The sequence below is a fragment of the Anarrhichthys ocellatus genome, unplaced genomic scaffold (genome assembly GCF_004355925.1).
Source record: "Anarrhichthys ocellatus isolate YVR2014 unplaced genomic scaffold, GSC_Weel_1.0 scaffold5, whole genome shotgun sequence".
NCBI lineage: Eukaryota > Metazoa > Chordata > Actinopteri > Perciformes > Anarhichadidae > Anarrhichthys > Anarrhichthys ocellatus.
Window position 1 is genome coordinate 15,627,675 of NW_022280035.1, and position 15,102 is coordinate 15,642,776.

Below are 15,102 nucleotides of genomic sequence, written 5' to 3' on the forward strand. Positions count from 1 at the left end.
TGTGTGTGTGTGTGTGTGTGTGTGTGTGTGTGTGTGTGTGTGTGTGTACTTCATTTATGATGTTGTGGGGACTCATTCCCCATCAGAGGACATTGGTGTCCACATATTGGGAAACATGCACTGCTTTGAAGCCCAACAATGCACTTCTGAAAAATCTAATGCCTGCCTATCAAGTAGCTGTTAAGGATGCAGGAATGATTTTCTTTTCAAATCCAGTTGCCGACCACCACCAAAACCCTAGCCTTATCATTCTACACACAGTACATAGAAAGTACATTTGACACAAAGAGTAGGTCAAGAGAGTTGTTCAAGCGTGTTTTCTACAATTAAGATACATCTCCAAAATCATCATCATCCGTCAGTGATATGGAGATGGTCATACATGCTTTCATTTTTTCTAGAACTAACAACCCCTTGTATTCCTGCCTCAGTCAGAAGCAACTTTCACGGCTACAACTGTTTCAGAATTCTGCCGCCAGGCTTTCAATGGGCATTTACAAAAGGGAGCACATTACACGTGTCCCAGCATCATTACACTGACATTAGGGCAAGTTAGTAGCAAAGGGAAGTAACACTTGTTAAATGAGTTTCCCTGTATTTTTGTGTTTGTGTATGTCTAACTGTCCTCAGTACAAAACTGAACTGCGTGATGTCTCATACATCTGTTGATCATTAGTGGGCTTCTCCCTCTGATACTTTCTCTCTCCGTCCTGCTTTCTGTCCTGCATGCTTGCTGTTTGCTTCTGCGCTCTTTATCCTCTCTTTCCCCTTTGGCAACCGTGCTTTCTCATTCATCAAATCTAAGTCACATTAATAGGTAATGTCCCACTTAAAAACGACATATCTGTACTCTTACCAAAACCTTAATCTTTTGTGATACATTTTGGTAAGGAAATTAACTTACGTAATTAAGAAAAACTGCACCAAAGAAAATGCAGGTTTCTAAGAATTGTTGGCGGGATATCATCTCAAAGCACAAAGAAATGTGATGCACAAGAAAATGTCCCATTTAAGGCTTTTTCACTTGATAAATAACTGGCGGAAGCCTGAACCTGATAATTCCCTCTAAGGCGCAGCTTTGCTCTCACAAATATTGGTCCACCATAAAATGTGTGTTTCAGCAGCTCTTATTATCAGATACACGACCAATCTGGAGTTGCCAGTGACCAGCGGTGTGCGTGCTTGTGAGCATGTGTGTGTTGCATGCAACCTCATACAACCCTAGCTGGGCTGAAGTAAGCATATATTAGGGTATTGAAAGAACATTGCCTGTGGTTTACCAAAGTTGGCCAGAGCACTCAAAAGAATAATTGTGATTTTGAATACATAAATAACGAGCCAACATGATGTAGTTCTTCCTTTCACTGCAAAATATTCATGTGATGCAAAGTCATGCTGCGTGCTTATTTTCCTTGCTCAGGTCTTTGTTTTCCTTTTTTTTGTCATCAAGTTCTTATGTGATTTGAATCTTTATTTCCAATGTATTAATGCATAAGAGTTTACATTTGGTATGGCAGCAGACAAACAAGTGGTTTGGCTGGTAGAGTGCCCTTTAAACACTGAAAAAGTACGTTAGCATGTTAGCGTGTTAATTCTTTTTTCCCATCCCTTCTTCCATCTCATGTGTGTATCTGTAGCAAGAACAACACACAATGGGTTGACTCCTAATGTAAGACAGATGCATGTCAAGGCACCACATTGAACCCGACAGCATGTCGGTTAGCGGAGCCACACGGCAGCAAACTCCTTCCCTTGCCATGTGTTTGAGGAAGGATTGTAAAGTTAGGTGGTGCCTTTCAACATTGTAAATATGTGGTCAGGACTTCACTGGGTAGAGGAAAGAATGAGGGAGCAAAGTTGTGAATAAGTTGGTCAGGGAAGCCATACACACACACACACACCCACACACACACACACACACACACACACACACACACACACTCACAGTTTGGCAGCAGTCCACAACCACAGCAGCATGATGCCATTTGGAGAAGCTCTGAAAGGGATTGCCTCCCTTCCTCATCTTGGTCAATTTTTTCCTATTACATCTCCTCATTAATTTCATCTTCCTTCATCACCTCTTCTTCGTGAATTATCCCATTCCTTCCCTCCATGTATTTCTTTCCTCTCACTTTCCTCTTCACCTCCATGATTTTCCTCTGTCCTGATTGATCAACTTCCCATCCTCCATGACCTTTGTCTCCTCCTTCCCATTTCTTTTCCACTAAAACAGATAATAAAATAATACGAAATGAAATATGCCTAAATTAAACTAACTGCGAAGGCAGCTTGTACCCATTGCGGTCAATTATATTTTTCTTCTCTTTGCTACGGATTTCCCCTGCTGAAGCTTCCTGCCAGCACATCCAGTCTATCCATCAGATGGGAAACACATCAGACACCATAAGTTCTGCTCACAGCCGGTATTATCTGCACTCTGTCTAAAGCTGGATAAACAAACCGCACCTGCAACGGAGATCTGTTCGGGAAATCAACATTATGGAAAGATTTCACGGTAATTCAGCTCAAATAAGTCTCTGATTTTGTGACTTCTTCTCTGGTTTTACTTAGACTGCAATGTGTTTTAAAGGCAACAAGTGAGGCAGATCATATAAAGACAATAACTCATATGAGGCATGGAGCATATGCTCAGCTGATTGTGCTTTATATGTGAAGGCTAATCTGAATCCAATTAGGTGGATAGTCAGAGAGAGCAAACAAGCTTTTATATTTTTCTTGTGATCTTAATTTATCGTCGTCTATTGATATATTCATCAAAGTCTTTGTGTACCACAATTGTGGTAAAAATGATGACTACCATGACAATAAAGTAAAGCACCTTTGAATCATAGTTTGTAATGTAATTATTTTTGAATTGGTGCAATCAATCATTTCTAAAGAGTGAGCGTCACTTCTCTCAGTTGAAGGCCACTGTATACTATAACTATTTCCAGATCCATGCTTTTCTCTGTAATTTGATTACTCATGCCTGTGTTGTAATGGCTGATGGGTAATTTAATGGAGCTACTAATACTCGCTGGAGAGTGTGTTTCAACAAGAAGCTGAGCTGTAGGCCACAGTGTGCACTGTAGACAGAGACGGGAGGCAACAAAGATGTGGAAGATGAGACAGAGAGAAGCGGATAATAAAACCAGGAGGGAAAGAAGTGAAGAAAAGAGAAGGGCGAGGCAGGCCCCAGAGGAATAACTGAGGAAAGAATAATACTCATACACCATTTCATTTCTTCCCTCCTGACAACACTTCTCATTCCTCTGCCATCCTGCTGCCAAATGCCAGAATCCCCCTTGGAACATCTCTACATCAGTTACAGTAATGATCTGTGACATTTTACTGTATATTGTAAATGTCTGGATTCCTACTTTCTTTCACCAACTGGTATAAACTGTATAACAGAAACTATAATGTTCATGACAGCTTTTACCTGTCAAGACTTTACCTGTGAGACTCACAGTTTATTGTTTTTACTGGCGAGTGAAAATCTCACACATTGTCACACTATTAAAGTAAACACAATTGGAAATTGTAGCATCATGATAAGCAGTGAGTACAGTGCAGTGGCTTACCGGTTACTAGTAGTCTGGTGGTTTTTCAGTGAAGAGGTATGACAGCATCGTCTACACAGGTGTCTGACAAATGATTTGTGGAAAGTGTTAAAACACCACAGCACTGAGCACCTGTAAAAAGACGTTGCCAACATACCAGAGTTTATCTTTAAAAAAGAAAAGTCGGCACAAAGGTTTCTCAAAAATGCATATAGATTCACACAAGCATATTTCTCTCGCTTATTATCCAGTTATGTTTTGTTCCTGGATGACCATAAGACCAATGAAGTATTTATCCTAAACACTCGGTGCCAAGCACAGAGAGGAAAAACCACAACATGACCTGGTATGGCTGAACTGCTCTGGTGACCACCTCATCTTTAAAACTAGCGGACCACGGTTGCACACTTATTTCTCTCAGGTCTACACATGAGCAGTTCACAAAGAGACTCAAACCAGAAACCTGCACCTGTCTGTCTGTCTGGTCATGATAAAATTGTACTAAAACATATTTCCTTTACTGCATATAAAGTAAATACTGTTGTGCCACTGTTGTTCTTCAACTAGATTTCAGCTCAGATTACAGAAGATGGAGATCACATAAAATATCACATTTTGTGTCGAGTCTCTCTAACATTAATACAGTGTTAGAGCAGATCATGAAGCATCAGTAGCTCATCAGACCAACACTCAATGCACAAAGATATTTTATAATACGCTGAATATGCTGTATTTATTTACACAAATCTGAACCCTACATTTTGTATTATTATTTATAGAAATACAAGAACACAGAGGCCTCAGTATGTAAATCTCAGGCAAACAGAGCAGTGGGAGTGGTACACCATTCACCCTGCCTAATTAATTAACACACTTAACGAGTTCATACTTAACGAGTTCAGCCTGAACACTGCTGCTAATTGGCCATGTCAAATGCATGTGTCCCATGCTAACTGGCTCTTTCATTGGGGCTTCATAGACTTAATTAGCCAATTAGCCACCACAGTCTGCCAGTTTGGTCTCACTATGGCTTATGTCCCTGATTTGGGGCGTATCAGGCGCTGGTGAGGATAGATTAGAACAGATACCACTGTCTCTTTGCCAAAGGAAAGCTCTCAAGAAAAGACAAAAAAGACTGGTATGTGTTTCCATCATGTTGCCAGACATTTAAACGAAACCTAAAATGCCAGGAACAGAGAAGCAGCTACATTTTCTGTAATTTCCATTGGCATGATGTGGTAAATGAGAGAGTTATAATATTTAGCAGAGAGAGAAAGTGTTATTGGGAGGTAAGGGAATGGGTCAAAAGGTTAGAGAGGCAGTCCCCGTTCTGTGGCATCAAACTTCTGTGAGGGAAACATCAAAAATATTTCCATTTGTTCTCATGTTTCGTGTAAAGATTATCAAGATTCCTCATTGAAACCAAATGGGAAAGCTAGAGGCTAACGTAGCCCAACTATCCCTTTGGTCGTCATGAGGAATGTGAACAATGAGAGCAAGCCTTTGTAGGCAAACTGCAAGTCAACTGTGGCCACAAGTGCCACAGTATAGAAACACATTGTGAAATGTGTGTGTGAGAACACACCCCTCTTGAGAATTCTCCTGATATTTCCACTCCATGAGTCTTTCATGTTTCTCTGCCCAATTTATCAGCACAATATTGCAAAATTAATTAAAATGTAAAAAAACAACATGTAGTCCAGAATCATTGTATGAATAATATGTATAGCGCAATCAAATAGCACATACTGTGGTATTTTTAGGGGCATACAATACAATAGTGTGACTTTCTGTTAAAAAACAAACAAACAAACCCTTGCTGCAACAACTGCTCTTTGATATTTGTAATTGAGCTTTTCACTAAATGTGAAAAACGGTGCATACTCGTCATTCTAATGTGAAATAATAGTTTATCATAATCCATAATCCTTTCATAATGAAGTAAGGTAGTCTATGCACTGCCTGCATTTGCTACAGTCAGGCAGTACTTCACTGTCTGCTCACCTTTCGATAGATTCTACGAGAGTGTATTTGTTAGTAAAGAATTTATTTTAGGGTTGGAGCCAAAAAGGTGGAGCAGTTGTAAGCATGTATTAAAACATGATTTACTCTCCTCAACTGCAAAAACTACATCGACAACAAAATCATGGTCCTTCATTCACTACAGCAGTCAAATGTAATTGCTTTAGTGAGGATCAACAGATTTGGATTTGAAGGTGCGTAAGAAGATGACAACTGGGATTGACTACAAATCCAAGGCAGCTTTGGCTCACTTCATTTCCTTAAGTGACAACATGTTTGACATATTGTCGTCTTCTGAGAAGTTACACCGCATGAGATCTGACCCAGGGATTAGGATCAAATATTCGACTGTCTGTGCTTTAACTGAATTTGAAGCAACACTGCCACTGGCAAATGTGCAACATTCAGCCTGTGGCAAAATAACATGTTCTGAGTATATCTTTGATTAAACTCGAGTAAATTGTGTTCATTAGCTGGAGCAGCTAACAATGCTGGCCATGTTAAATGGTCTGTATGTATTTATTCTGCATATGCCCTGCAGTTTCCCCATGAGCAGCTGCTGCACTTTAAAGCTAATCTACAGTAACTCATAAAACTAACTCTTTCTCCAAACAATTTATTTTGGCTGTGGAGCCCGATGTGGAGTGAATCCTGTACCTGTAAATGGCTTCGGCCCCACTGTAGCTCATCATCCTCTCAGAGGAACTAGCATATAATCCAACAGCGCAAACCAGGATTTGAGACCACTTAGGAAGATGACAGATGGGATTGGTAACAAATCCCCTTATCCTCAGCTCAATTCATTTCCATAAGTGTCAACACGCCTGAAGTCTTGCAGTGAGACACGAAAGTTGCAGCCAAGAGAGATTTGACGCAGGAGTTTTGTGAATTAGACAAAAAAACATGGAAGCCTCTAAAATGATCAGTCAGTGTTGGGTATACTGTAATATTCATACTGCAACGAATGTTGCAATGCAGCCGTTTGGGAATGTGGCGGCCATATTATGCATGTGTTTGAAAGATAAAGTCACCATAGTCATTTAATGTGAAGGGATCTGAGAAATCCCCAGCTGGTTGCAGCGCGCGAACACACACACACACACACTCAACCACTAAAGAAAGATGCATATGAGCAACAGTCACTTAAGAATGCAACACACACTCAGAGAGGTAAGCAGCAAGAAGGTAATAAGCTTCACTGTGTGTGGTGCTGTCACAGGGAGAGGATTCACACACACACCCACACAGGGGAACGGATTAGAGGATATTGGGTGTCACGTCTTCCCCCCCCCCCCCCCCCCCCCCCCCCTCTCTCTCTCTGTTAAAAAGTAAAGAACTAGAGACTTAAACAAGCTAAATACAGAGAGTGTGAGACAGAGAACCAGATCATGAGACAGACTGATGAGTCTAATTGGCCAAGAGAAGAGAGGAGTGCATGTGAACGTGTGAATGAGAGCGCGGGGGGGAAACCATGCAGAGAGAGGGGACCAGAACAACATCGGTGTGTATGAGAGTTTTTCATGAAAGAAAGAATGCAGTCAGGAATTCTTTTAATTGAGTCGATGCCCAGCCTACTCAACCGTCCTAGGACAAACACACACACGCACACACACACACACACACACACACACACTGTAGATACATACACGTACCAGTCATTCTGTTTGCACAGTGCTCCACTGCGAACTTCATAGGACTCCATCTCTTGGTGCTTTTCCTGGCCAACCTGCACTCTCAGCTCAGGACACCAAAAAAATGACTTGATGAAATATTGTTTGTTGTATTTCCAGGTCTAGTCCAACTAATTCATGTAACTCTCCGAACACAGCAAGGTCATCAAAAGGCACAGGGAAGATAGCAGGTAGTATGTTTATTTTTTTTCTGCTACTCTGCCTTATGTTGCTTTGTGTGTGCTGGAGTCTAACAAAAGTGTTTTCCTTGTGTGGCGTGGCTGTCAGTAGTGTTTTTTTATGATAATGTCTCAAAGGTCATGCAATAAAGATTCACTGATTTTAAGAAAAGTGTCAGCATCTTCAATCAACAGTATGATGTACTCATGCTACACCCAGAGGACAGCTGGCTCTGATCAACCATCGCACAGTAGCGCTGCAGTGTGATAGCTGCTTAGTGTCTCTATAACATTTAGCTCTTCCTGTGGTTTATCTTGGCCTCCTTCTCTGCTGACAGCTGTCCTCCTAAAAGCTGCCCTTGGGGTAGGATTCACTTTGCCCAGGTGTGTGCCTCGTAGTGTGTGTGTGTGTGTGCGTGTGTGTGTGCGATGTATAGAGTTACCGAGGGGCCACAGAGTACAGCTGTCTCAGATCTGGGTGAATCAATGCAACACTGGCAGAAAGCTGACACATTCTGTTGACACGCTGTCATTATACACTCAGTTTATTGCTGAGTAAAATTACGTACACTCTTTTAGTTACAGTTTGAATATAACTTTTAAAAATGAAGGGAAAGTCTGGTGAAAGTATGCACAGATTCATGTGACTAAGTCATGCATTAAAAAGATACTGATCCGTTACACACACGCACACACACACACACACACACACACACACACACACACACACACACACAATACAGACAGAGAGGCGACAGTCACAGAAACCTGACTTCAGATGTCACCTTGTGATGTCTTTCTCTCTTTTGTGTCTGTCTCCACACCACTCCTCCTCTATCGCTTTTGCTTTGTTGCAGGAGTTCGTGTTTCAAAAGTGGGAAATTATCTTATTCATACACAAGACACACAATAGCAACAAACCACCAGTCATGCCCTACAGTGCTGCTTTTCGCTCCCCGTTTCCAAACCTCCGCTCCATTCCATAATGAGGAGAGCTCTCCTGCTTGGCACTGCTCTGCAGCAGCAGCTGAGAGGAGAGTGTAATATAACCTAAACAAAGGAAGGACATTCTGAGGAGAAAGTGATGTTTAGAGTTCCAGAGTTGAATAAACTGCACTTTTCGCTTCATCAGTTCTTTCCTCGTCTTTCCTGCGTTTCTTCATCCCACTTGTTTTCCTTCCTTCTTTTCTTGCCTCGCCTTGTGTCTTCTTCATGTACTGCTGTCCTGTCTTTTCCTCTCCTCTTACTTGTTCTCTGTGCTTTCATTATTTAGCACCTGTCGACCGTAGAACAGAAAACCTTGTCAGGCGAACCATCTGACGTAGATACACACACACACACACACACACACACACACACATACATATAAGCTGTAGTCCTGACAGAACCACACACTTCTGAATGCTGACGCACGCAGGCCCGCATACACAGGGTTCCAGATACTGTGTTCATGCAACACCACACACACACACACCAGACGTTTCTGATTCACATTAGCTAATGTGGAAAGACGGCTGGGCGGAATTACCACTACACCTAATGACTATTTCATGTCACGATGGGAGCAAGAGCGGAGAGGAGGACGAGAAGCCAGAAACAGAACAGGGTTGGATTCAGCAGGTTCTCTCCCTACTTCCTTTCCTTTTCATACTCCATAATTGATCTCACATTCTATGGATGGAGTTCAGTTTTTGACTGACAGGCTCAATGGTACATTGCTGCCAGGGGCAAACAGGGATTAAGTCTTAATTCAAGGTTTACAGTTTAAATTAAATCAGAATTTCAATCTGAACTGGTTTTCCAGAACTCATATTGTTTTCTTTTCTTTTCTGTTTTTTTAGATTTATACATTATAAAACCCACTTCACTACGACTTGAGCCTCTTTGATCCCCTCTTTGGAGGTCGGTGTATTGGAGTCAAGTTGTAAAATAATTAATGTTTTTGTTACCACACAGATTGAGATAGAAGATAATCACGCAGCTCTCCAAAAAATGCATTTTGGGGTATTTTGTGTTCAGAAAGTAGTTTCAAATTCCCAATCATAGTTCTTTAATTGTGCTGTATTCCTAAAGAAAAGACACATCAGTACCAGAACTTTTTGGATTATTGCACACATCCACATATTTTTTTTAAATGCCTTCGTTTACATGTTGACTATAACCACCAAATCCCAGACAGACACTGATCATTTTGCTGATTGTAGTTGGTCGGTAGAAGTCAAAGGGTTGCTCAATCATTATGCCCATTTATTTATACATTTTGGCTTCCAAAAAGTTTTGTACCAAAGAGTTTGGCTACAAAAAAAAACATTTTTTTAAAGAACTGCCGTGTAATTTCAAGCCCAATGTATCTTGGTGACAGATTTGCAGAGAGGAACTGACAACTTTACAGAGTCTTAGAGCTCATGGAGGACAGATGACAGGACCTCACATAATGCACACGGAGAGATCATAACACACAGCATGGGATGGAAGTGGTTTTACTTTTACACCCTATGGTTCATTGGTTTTCAGAGAGGTCTCGCTTATTTGGCTAATAATTTTGCTTGACTTTTTTCCCCCCTCTGTTCAGGAAGCGAGCATCAGCAGTGTGTAGCTACGTCCTGCTGTTAAACCTCCTCTGAAGCACAGCAGCCCTGAAGGACTGATGACAGGGTTTGAGAAAATTGTGTGTGCATGTGTGTTTGTGTGTGTTAATCTAGGAACACACAACTTGGTCCCTACGGGGTTAACAAGTCATTGTATTTATTTAGTAATGTATTTATTTCTAACATTGAATATTGTTGGTTAAAAAGGTATTGTGAGCTAAACTCTGACTGACGTTTTGAGGCCATTTTTAGCCATGACAAATTACAATGTCATGATTCAACAATCATCTGACTGATGAACAAGCAGATTTAGATTTTGTTTGTTATTACTAATTTTATAATATTAAACATTACTACAAAGTATCTAAATTAGTTTGGAACAAAATCTATCAAATGAAATGAACAATGATAAAAAAGGAAAATACTTCAACAAAAGCATAAACATATTTTACATGTTCATTGAGAGGTTTTCATGCACTTTAAATGTTTTTTATACTGACACACAAGAGTTTATGGAAGGGATAATGCGACAAGCTGTCCATTATCCTTAATGTCTACGTATGTGCCAGACGGTGCTAGCCTCCCCGTCGTCCATTAATTAAAATGAAAGTTATAAAGGGGCTATACATCGTTTTTGTGTGTTGAGTGAAGGTGTGTCCAGGTATGTAGGTTAAAAACAACTGTTGCTCATGTCACGGCCTGCTCTTTTCTTTCCTCAACATTTCCAGCACACAGACTAAACTCCGTGCAGAATGCTGGTCACTCATTATGTCTCAGCCTTTCATCGATCATCATTACTGTCAAAAGATAGACAGAGCTACAGATGCACACAAAGCTTTTCAGGTATTAAGATGTTTTTTTCTCTGCACAGCGCTTGCACAAAGGACAGATCCATGACCTCGAACTAGACTTCATTGACTACAGGTGTGTGCAAAAAATAGGGGAAAGAGTTAAAGCAGAAAATGAAGGAAAGATACAAATAAATGACATGGATGTGTTTATGTTGTCCTCAGGTAGATACTGTATATCAGCTACTGACCTCTGACTCTCAGCAAAAAGGTACAAATGCAGATTTTCTGACCCATTTATACCATTACCTCCTCTTTCCATCTTTCGTCTGTTGCCCCAAGTGTTCCTGTGAATCTTTCCATTCATCTGTCATGACAGAAAAAAAGGTTGCAAATTAAATGATAAGTGAAAGAAAGAAAGAAAGAAAGTGAGAGACAAGAATAGGCAAAAGAGAAGGGAATAATAAAAATATAAACATGGAGTAAAGTGACTTGTTTTTTCTTAGATCAGTAGCTCTAATTACACTTGCCTGTCTACCATTATTACCTCATACAAACGACCTCCTGCTGCAGATTTCACATTAATCCAAAGATAATTCCACCTCCCTCATTCTCTACCACCTCCTAATTTCTGTTCTCTCCCTTTTATCTCGTGCTCTGACAACAGTCAGCAGTCACAGGTAACATTTAAGTAATCAATCAAGTGTTTTTTGTCCCACATTATGCATTAAAATGCATGCGTAATATATATGGGCACAATCAAATCTATATATGCAGTGCAAGATTCTCCCTTTTTTAATCAACACAAGAATTCACATTCTTGGTGGTCATCAAAGGACACACACACACACACACACACACACACATACAAAACCATGGCTAATGAGGGATGCAGTGAGCAGTATATAAGCATATGGGGTCTGAAGCATGAAAGACTGATCTGTTTGAAGCCCTCTCACCCAAACATAAGACACCAGCCAATTGTCCTCATAGTTGCAGTTCATAATCTCTGGTCACATCAAAGACTGTCGTCTCTATATTTGAGGATGGTAACTTTCCATTGCTGCCAATGAAAGCAGGTTTGAATTTCTATCCATCTCCAAAGTGTTGTTTTTTTTGTTCTTCGCCACTCATTTGAGATATACATTTCCAGCCTTTATAGCAACATAAGGTATGAGAGGGAGAGAAAAGGCAGGTGACAGATGTCTCAGAGGGGACAGTAACGTGCCAGATCATTTAAATACCTGGATAAGCTTTTGCTCTTGTAAACGTGTCGTATAACATTTGTCGTAGCACAAATACATTTTACTAATCAAAGTCCGCGAAAGTCTGTGTTGGGAGGAGGTCGGGGTGGATGGTGGGTAAAAACAAACAGGGCTTTCAGCGAGGACAGCTGTTTCTGTCCCATTTGAAACAAAAGACAAGTCTGAATTTTAATATTACATTAACAATTAACAAAATGTATAACTTCAGTTATGTAACAATTGTTTAAAACCAAACCATGATGTTCGACTAACCTAACCAAGTTTAGCTGCCTAAACAAGTGGTCAAGTGCACATTTCCATTCACAACCTGATGGTGAATTTAGAAACCTCAAGTTTAACTAACGTCCAAAACCTACTTTGTACGGTAATGGTGGATCAAAAGGTAAAGCCATCTGGGGCCCATTATTTTTGTGGTACATCTGGGAAAAATTTAATGTAAAAAATGTTCCTCATCTGTACATCTGTTTGAGTATAGGGAAAAAGGTCTCACTTGTTATTTGAAAATAGGGATGTGTTTTCCACTCTTCTACAAATACGAAGAACAGACCTGAAATCTTTCCACACACTGTACTGAAGGTTACAACTCTCTACGTGTCAAATGTCTTTTCCACAAGACCAGTCGACCCCAAGCCTCCAGCTAAAATACCTTATCTGTCCATCTGAAAATACCATTTTACTAATGGCCGCAGCTACTGCTACATACCAAACATGCTTCCTGCACAGAATCTGTCAGGATGCTTGACCCGAGCTGTGTTGCTGCGTGTATAACCAGTGTGTGTGTGTGTGTGTGTGTGTGTGTGTGTGTGTGTGTGTGTGTGGGTGTGTGTGTGTGTATTTGTTGTTTAATTACAGCTACTGTATCGTGAAACTTGGGTCAATTCAGAGAACACAGACAAACACACACACACACACATATACCATATGTCATACCCATATGCATTCAAACCTGAAAAGATGTATGTGCAGTATCAACACTATACACACCTTTATAGGTTCACAAAAACATTTTTTATGCTGTTTGTTGTACACAACTGCAAAATCTCAAATTCCCAATCTGGGCACGTTTGAAGACTTTTGATATTATTTCTTCTGATTCTGAAGAGTGATACAATCAATAACAAAATGTCTTTGTCCATCGTCTGTCTGCTTGTTAGTGGGATGAGGCTCGGTATATAGACACACATGTGCTCTCGTACACACACACACACACGCACACGCACATTGAAACACGCCCATTGTAGTCCCCCGGTGCGGCTGGTGGAGATGGAGCTCTCTGAAGGTGAGCCCCATGGTGAGCCAAGGCGAGGTGCAGTGCTCTGTGAGTGTCAGTATATCCGTCCTTTCATGTATTCAGTTGTCTATTATGTCTGTATTTGGGGCTGGCAATCATTTGTAAAAAAAAAGGTGTACAAAAGCTACATTAAAAAATCATGTTTTTTACACACTTGAAAATGTAAGTTACTTATTCTAAACTGTAGAAAATGCAAAAAGACAAAAAATAGAAAAGGGCTAGGTTGAATAGAGACTGAGGGGTTGAAGCAGGGGGGGTTGAAGGATAGAGAGATGTAGCTTTTATCTGGAGGAGGGGAAGCCAAATTAGAAATGTGGCATGATTCCCCCCCTCCTGGGACTGAGTCAATTAGCCTGCCTGGAAGAGCTGCCAAGAGGCTAGGGCTGGGGGATGGTGTCGGTAAAGAGGGTGGTGGTGGAGGTGGTGGGTTACTGGCTGAGACAGGATAGGCCTAGGGCGTAGGCAAGAAGGTTTTCGTGGGAGGGTGGGTGGATGCGGAGGGAAACTGGCTAACAGGGGCTTGCTGGGTGTTGTGCAAGATATTACATACACTGCAAGACCATAATAGTAGAAAAGGTGAACGTTGAAGCATTTCCATATGTTGTTAATACCTGCAGAAGAAAGATGTAGGAGCAACAATTTGTTCATTTAATGTCATCGCAGGCTGGGCACTATATCCTTGCATAGACATGGACAGAGGGAACTTGAACTTTGGACCAGGTCTCTTAGGCCATCACAAGTCAGATGCAAGGTTTCAAGGAGGACATAAGAAAGGAAAGATAAAAAACAATGGAACCGAAGGGCTGCTGGTGTGTAGGCACAGCAAACAGCAGCTGTACTGCAGAATTTAACAGGAGTGGATGGAGAGAGGGTGGTTAGAGGCTGGAAGTGCTGGCAAAATGCCATTCTCTCACCAAGCAGCTCATCTCGAACCAGATCAATCATTCATGCCCCAAATCACTACCGGCAATGCATGCTAGCCTCGGCCAAACATTGGCATCAAACTAAAAAATGTTACAATGAAAATAATTTCGAGGTAACAACAGCAGTGCTGAAAAACAGACTGTTGCAATAAATGCTCACTCAAAATGCTGTCCCTCTCTTGACTTTCAATAACTCTCTGTGATCCGGAGCAGCTGCTGAACAGCAGTAAGCAGGATTACAGGTGGTGAGAAGAGAAGAAGTTCGGAGGAAGGGGGGTCAAAGACGAAGAAAAAGCAGGGGGAAAAGAAAAGTGGGTAGCCTTCGTGAAGGAGAGGAAGGGAAAGGAGGAGGTAGTCTAAGGAAAGGAGGGAGGAGGTGAGGAAAGGGGGGGGTCAATTCATAATTGGGGGTTGTTGAGGAAGGTGGGGGGACGAGGTGAAGAGAATAAAAAAGGAGCAAGAGAGTCAAAAGGAGAAAAAACGGAACAAAGGAATGGCTGTGTATGTGTGTATGTGTGTATGTTTATTAGTTCCCAAATTAAATACTAGAGTGTGAGTGTGAGTGTGGTATCATCGCCAGTGGCAGCAGAGGGTGGCAGGTGACTTGAGTGACAGGTTAAAAAGGAAACAGGAAGGAGAGGAGGCTGTACAGCACTCGCTTAGTAGCGTGTCACCAGGCAGGCCTGCGCCTCCTCCCTTATCTGACAGGCACACTGCAGAACAGCAAAATCCCCTGCATAAGCCCCTCTAGCACTCCTCTGGGACATGTGTGTGTGTGTGTGTGTGTGTGTGTGTGTGTGTGTGTGTGTGTGT

The 15,102-nt window shown here is 41.3% G+C and overlaps 1 protein-coding gene across 2 annotated transcripts in view; it reads right to left on the reverse strand.

The window, feature by feature from the left end:
* The window catches only part of sema3b (sema domain, immunoglobulin domain (Ig), short basic domain, secreted, (semaphorin) 3B), a 67,209-nt gene that overhangs the window by 43,884 nt on the left and 8,223 nt on the right, over positions 1–15,102 (reverse strand). The window contains exon 1 of one of the 2 annotated variants that reach the window (XM_031844686.1): positions 11,120–11,153. The exons of the other annotated variant lie outside the window; for it this stretch is intronic. The gene's annotated coding sequence lies outside the window, so the exon portion shown is untranslated. Of the gene's footprint in view, positions 1–11,119; positions 11,154–15,102 lie in introns of those variants that run through there. 2 annotated transcript variants of the gene reach the window in all.